The sequence below is a fragment of the Rhinichthys klamathensis genome, unplaced genomic scaffold (assembly GCF_029890125.1).
Source record: "Rhinichthys klamathensis goyatoka isolate OS25496 unplaced genomic scaffold, OSU_Roscu_1.1 h1tg000880l_1, whole genome shotgun sequence".
NCBI lineage: Eukaryota > Metazoa > Chordata > Actinopteri > Cypriniformes > Leuciscidae > Rhinichthys > Rhinichthys klamathensis.
In genome coordinates this window covers 5,344-12,500 of record NW_026607239.1, presented here as the reverse complement: position 1 = coordinate 12,500, position 7,157 = coordinate 5,344, and positions in this window count along the sequence as shown.

The following is a 7,157-nucleotide window of genomic DNA, read 5'->3' as shown; positions in this document are numbered from 1 at the left end:
TCAGAATTGTAATCTCCTGATCTGATGTATAATGCACGAGTGTGAGATGTGTGTCCGACATGAGATTGAATCTGCCTGTCTGAAAGTGAAACTCTGTTTGATTCCGAATCGCTGCCTGATATCCAAGACACCCGTGAGTCTGACAACAGTGGAAGAGGATCTGAACTCCTGTCACACGCCCAATAAAGAGCGTTTACTACAGATGCAGAGGTCAGAGGTCAACCTCATTTCATTAACAGTCTGCGGCAGAGCTTTTGAAAACCATATATATATATATATATATATATATATATATAGAGAGAGAGAGAGAGAGAGAGAGAGAGAGAGAGAGAGAGAGAGAGAGAGAGAGAGAGAGAGAGAGAGAGAGAGAGAGAGAGAGAGAGAGAGAGAGAGAGAGAGAGAGAGAGAGAGAGAGAGAGAGAGAGAGAGAGAGAGCTGCAGAACAAGACCTTATCTGTTCACAATGCACTTCATGGAAAAAAAACCCATAAAAATAAATAAATAACACAGAAGCACTCAAGAATGCTTTCACTGCCAGTGTCTGAGTGAGTGTGTGTCCTTCAGTGAGGAAACAAGGACAGGAGAGTGTGTGTGTGTGTCTGTGTGTATGTGCGCATGTGCGTGCGCATGTGTGTGTGCGCATGTGTGTGTGCGTGCATGTGCGCGAGTGTGTGTGTGTGTGTGCGTGCATTTGTGTGTGTGTGTGCGTGCATGTGCGCAAGTGTGTGTAATCTGTGTATACATTTCCACACAAGAGATGAGCGATCAACTGTCACTCACGGCATCACATTTCATTCTCACCCGACCAAAAAACTATAATTTGAGATCTGCATAATTTCCTTCCATGAATTTTTTCTCGGTGCAATTGAAAAATGTAATCTTTTATTTAACACAAAGTTTTTAAAAACTCTTGAAATGAACTGTCGCGTCTACTTAAACCCGACAGCACAAACATAGCAGATAAACACATTTAAAATGTGCAGTTTCATCGTGCACTCGGGTGCATATGCAATATTTATCCTTATGTACTGCAAATGATCAATGCCACCTTGAGTAAGCTACTACAAAAGTCAAATTTAAAGATTTAATTGAACTCCAATTAAACAATTGTCCAACGTTTAGTGATGACGACCTTTCCCGAGGTCAGCGCTGTGGAAACGCTGTGAAGATGTGAGAGCAATTCTCATCTCAATTGTACACCCACACACACACACACACACACACAAAACTAAAAAATGTGTTTGGTCACTTTACCAATTTTCAATTAAGATGCGCAGTTGTTGGCCACAGGACCAGACTGAATATCTAACAGCTCTAAAGGCTAATAAAGGTCGAGCTCATTATTAGCACAATAACAGCAGATCTGATCTCTCTCAGAAATGCCACTGCTTTAATAGTTAAAACGGCAGATCCAGAGTCAGCAGGAGGCCTGAACTTCCACTCATCTCACTTCATCTGTTCAACAACACACAGAGGAATGATGGAGGAGACGGAGAGAGAGAGAGAGAGAGAGTACAGTGGGTTAGTGAATTATTGAAACACCTCTTTATCATCATCATCCTCCTCATCCTCACAAGTGCTCTGTAAATGAGTGGCTGTAGTAAAGAGAGGGAAAGGTCACAGATCTTCTCTTGAGGTGTTGTGTGAAGGAGAGCGTTCGTCACTGCTGCTCGTGCTTATATATTACACATGAGAAATGACATGACTGGATAAACAGATGCATATAATATTAATGTATGGACAGCTTCTAAAGCGTAGCCCCTTTTGAATATGGACAATAGATATTTTCAAACATCGATTGAAATTGTTGTATTTATGATCAATTATATGATAATTAAATGTTTATTGGAAATTAATTCAATGCATTTGACAAACATTAATTATTTGACATCCGTTCTGTTCTGTGTGATTTCTAAACATGCAAAGATCTGAACAGCAAACTTGCCAAAGCAGAGAAAAGCAGAATACAACAATCACTAAACTAAACCAAACTTACCTAAATTAAAGTAATATAATATAAAAAAAATATATAAAAAAAAATTAAAATTAAGAGCAAATGGCAAAAACTAAACTAAACTAAAATAGTGATATACATAAATAATTTAACGAATTTGTATTACCAAAGTACTGAAAAATATAATAAAAACTAAACTAAATCAAGTTTAACTAATCTAAAATAAAGTTAAATTTTTTTAACAACAAATGGCACATAAACGAAATTAAATAAGCTAATCAATAATTAAATTCAAACTGCACATTTGCATTACCAAAGCAGTGCAAAACACAATAAATCAAAAACTAAACTAAAATAATAAACAAAACGAAGCTGGGATCAAGTATCCAAATCCAAAAAGGAAATTACTGATCGATGCCAATATTTAATTCCATGTTTCGATGATATCATCAGTATTTTGGACACTACTATCATGTAGGGGCTGTTTACACCTGGACACTTCATGTGTTTTCTGTGATGGGATAGCTAAAGATCTGGGCCCGTATTCATAAAGAATCCTCTCAGAAAACTCTTAATTTAGCTTAAAAACTTTTACGTAGGAGTCTTAGCTTAAGAGCGATTCGGGACCGATCTGAGAGCAACTCTGAGTAAGGAAAAGACAAAAACTCTCATCTTAGTGAGGAGGCGGGGCTGACCCCGTTGCTATGTGTGACACAATATTTTGAAGACTGTGATTGGTTGGTTGTCCAAGAAGGAAAAAAAAGAGTGATTTTAAGTATAGGGTCTATTCTAAACCTTCACTTTGAAATTACATGCGTAATCTTTTCCGATTTGACCATTCTCTCTCACACACACACACACACATCATATATGTGTATATAAATCCTTTTTTTTTTTTTTTTACCATGCTGTTAATTTCCTGTATAAGGTATTTAATTGGCTTAGAATGCTAAAAAATTTTTCCACTCTTTCCAATTACACTGATTGCTGGCATGTCTATTTAAGTGTTGGTTTTAATGTAACAAACATGGAATCAAACCCAAGAAGGACGAGAAAGCCCGACCGGACAGAGGAACAGTGTTTACTGTCAGCCCAGTTAGTGGATGAACACAAGGCCATCCTTAAAGGAACATTCGGACCGGGTGTCAATCTATAGCGCCTTATTAACTCATCTATTGTGTGCAACACACTTCTTCTCCCTCTTCGTCTTTCTGCCATCTCTCCTCTGCTAAAGAAACTCTTAAAGGGATACATTAGGATCCAAACAGAGAAGCGACCAAACACATCCACGTTTTCCCTATTTAAATACAGTTACACGAGTAGTGTAACTCGACCAAGAATGGTGACACTAAATAAAACGTTGCGCTTTTCTAAGCGTGTAAAGTGGATAACTATAATGTATGGCGGAATACCACAGCAAGTGCTTGGGAGCACTTCGACTCGGCGCATATATATCTATGGACTCGGCGCAGTAATATCATCATATTTAAATAGGGGAAACGTGAAGGTGTTTGGTCGCTTCTCTGCTTGGATCCTAATGAATGAACTGGGCTAAGCTAAGTGCAATCAAAGTGTCTCGCGCGCCGTGCACTCACTGAGACGAGAGAGGTATGTATCAACTCGTCTTAGTTAAGGGAATAACATAGTTTAATATGAAACAACGGTGGAGTATCCCTTTAAGCCTCTTAAAAGTCCTCGTCCGTACTCCTAACAACTTTGACCCTAAGACCTCTTTTAAGGGTTAAGATACTTTCTGAATTACTTTTTTCTTTACTAGGATTTTTTCTTTAATTTTGAGAGTAAACACCCACATTTCTTAGAATTTTGTCACTATAGGAGCGACTCTTTGCATTTAGATTCTTTATGAATGCGGGCCCCGAAACACATTCGAGACGGGTTTGAATCCGATCGCTCACACCACTTCAGGAGGAGGTCTGGGCCGCATTACAGACGACACTGGACAAGTGTAAATGCATCTGGGTGTTGAAACCACATATTTAAATTTTACTCCTCCCAAAAATGCTAAAAAATAAACACGTGAGAGTGTGTTATAGGCTATATGTCATGTTATAGTCAGATATGACGACGCAACTGCGACACGCATCACCTCAGATGAGCATCTATTCATCAAGCCAACCAGCAAACTATCGCAAATCAAAGTGAAAGTAAGTCGCTGACGCTTAACACACAATCATCATCATTAAAGGGATACTCCACTTTTTTTGGAAATAGGCTCATTTTACAACTCCCCCAGAGTTAAACTGTTGAGTTTTACCGTTTTTGAATCCATTCAGCCGATCTCCTGCGTAATAATCAAGAAACTTCACTGCCATACCATGAGTGCAGCAGGCGTAATGATATGACGCAGCGCCTGAAAATAGGCCACCTTCCGTCAACACAAAGGAACTATTTTCAGGCGCTGCGTCATATCATTACGCCTGCTGCTCTCATGGTAAGGCAGTAAAATTTCTTGATTATTACGCAGGAATGAGAGTATAGTTCCTAGCCATATCAGCCTAGAAAATCGCAACTTTACATTTTCCGTCGGTCTTAGTGCACGATGTAACTACAGAAGAGTCAAGTTTTAAATAGGAAAAATATCGAAACTCTTTGGTCATTTTTTTTGGAGAAATGCTAATGGTCTTGTCCACTTCAATGATGTATGCTAAGCTATGCTAAAAGTGGTACCGCCAGAACCGGAGATCGGCTGAATGGATTCAAAAACGGTAAAACTCAACAGTTTAACTCTGGGGGAGTTGTAAAATGAGCCTATTTCCAAAAAAAGTGGAGTATCCTTTTAAAAGTAAAGAACCGAAATGATCTACCAGGGCTGTTGTCGCTCTCTCTTATTGCTGTCTTATGATGTTGAATAGCTGATGATCAATAAAATGCAGCTCATATCTGTTGCTTTAGCCTTTCGGTGACGTGCACTCTATTAAATCTGCATATAGCGCGAGAATTGAAGATCGGATTTATATCCGTTTTGCAAAAAAAAACATTTATGTGACCAGGGGCCGTATTCACAAAGAATTTTATCTTACCACTAGGAGTACTCCTAAATCGCACTAAAATATTTTAGCTAGGAGTTTTCTCTTAAAAGTTATTCACAACGCCTTTCAGACCTACTCTTAGTAAGGAAAAATGACAACTCCTAAACTAAGAGTGAGTCTTCGTTGCTATGGATGACGTCACTTCCTCGGAATGATCACGGTGATTGGTTGTTAGATGACAGGGCCATCATGCGGAGCATAACACAGACGCAACAAATCATGGAATTACCACATCTAAATATGTCTGTGTCCTACACTAAATAATAATAGTAATGTCATTGAAATGCATATATAATGACAAAGGCCCCAGTGAAGTGTAATTCTAAAAAGGCAGAGAGAGAGAGAAAAGTCGTGAATTCAATTAAATTAAATCAAGGTAGCCTAATACCCCAATGAAAACCTCCACTTGCCTAATAATGAAAAACGACACTTGCATTAACACTTGCTTGGTTAATTGACATCCTATTAGCCTAAATAGACTACTTAAAGCAAGGAAATGTAGCTCCTATTGAAGTAATGTAATAGTTGAATGACGGTGGATTATGAACTCGCCAAAACGGAAAAGAAAGCCCAACTGGACGCAGGATCAGTTACTGCTGCTGGCCCAGCTGGTGCTGGAAAAAATAAATAAAAGTGAAATTCGGCACTGGGATATCAAGCAAATCTAAGCGTGAGAATGGGAGAGGATTTGTTTGCAGATCAATGCAGCATTCCCGCTTGTGTCGCGGACCCCGGACGACTGCGAGAGGCGGTGGTGTGCGCTACAATCCTTTGTGAATAGGTCTTAGTGAGTTAGGAGTCCTCTCGACTTCTTTTAAGCTGTCCCAGACTTAGGTGCTACTTTTAGGGCTAAAATGCTTCGTGAATTACTCTTAGTGAAAAAAATGAGGAGTCCTAAAGTTAGGAGTGACACGCCCATTATTTTTAGGAGTTGCTCCTAAATTCGTCAGTTAGGAGCTACTTTTAGCCTTAAAATTCTTTATTTTATAATACGGCCCCTGGTGTAAAGGAATCATTTTGATACATCAGATAGCTGTCCGATCTGAGAGACGCATGAAGTGTCCAGCAGTGATGTATGTCTCGAGACCACTTTTACTTGTCATCTTGTCACGGCCTTGACGGTCTTTGGTCTTGTCTTGGTCTCGGACCTCTCGGTCTTGTCTAGGTCTCGCTGTCTCAGACCGACACAGTGGTCGGGGGATTTAGCAATACAATACTACAATATCCACGGCGATATCCGCAACGGATTGAAGCGCGCGTCCGAGTGAAGGCAGTGCGGTGCGCGCGAGCCACACGAGAAAACACCGTATCCGCGCCACTGATCGCAGCGGCAACGAGCACTTTGGTCACTTGATTTAAAAAACACATATCATGTCCAGTTTTTGATGTATTAATATTTAGTATAACACAAATCAGTGACATGATGGGTTTTAACTTCATTCAGGAGATTTTGGGTAACTGCACAACTGACAGATGACTTTGAGCGCACCGCCAACGGTGTGTGTGTGTGTGTGTGTAACCATAGCGATAAAACAACCAACTTTCAGATCCTGCACTTAAGCTTATAATTGCGTTTTTAAAAATATAATTATGTATTTAAAAGTTGCAGAATGGATTCATTTGGAGACTTCGAAATCGGCAGAGATAGGCAGGCAATGCAAAACAAAATCTTACAAGTTATTGCTTAGCTTCAACACTAGTCTGTTTTTGGGTCTCGGTCTTGGTCTCGGTCTTGGTCTTGGTCTTGGTCTCGGTCTCGGTCTCGGTCTTGGTCTCGGTCTCGACTTGGTCTCGGTCTTGGTCTCGGTCTTGGTCTCGACTTGGTCTCGGTCTTGGTCTCGACTTGGTCATGACTTGGTCTCGGTCTTGGTCTCAACTTGGTCTCGGTCTTGGTCTCGGTCTTGGTCTCGACTTGGTCTTGGTCTTGGTCTCGACTTGGTCTTGGTCTCGGTCTCGACTTGGTCTCGGTCTCGGTCTTGGTCTCGACTTGGTCTCGGTCTTGGTCTCGACTTGGTCTCGGTCTTGGTCTCGGTCTTGGTCTCGACTTGGTCTCGGTCTCGGTCTTGGTCTCGACTTGGTCTCGGTCTTGGTCTCGGTCTTGGTCTCGACTTGGTCTCGGTCTTGGTCTCGACTTGGTCTTGGTCTTGGTCTCG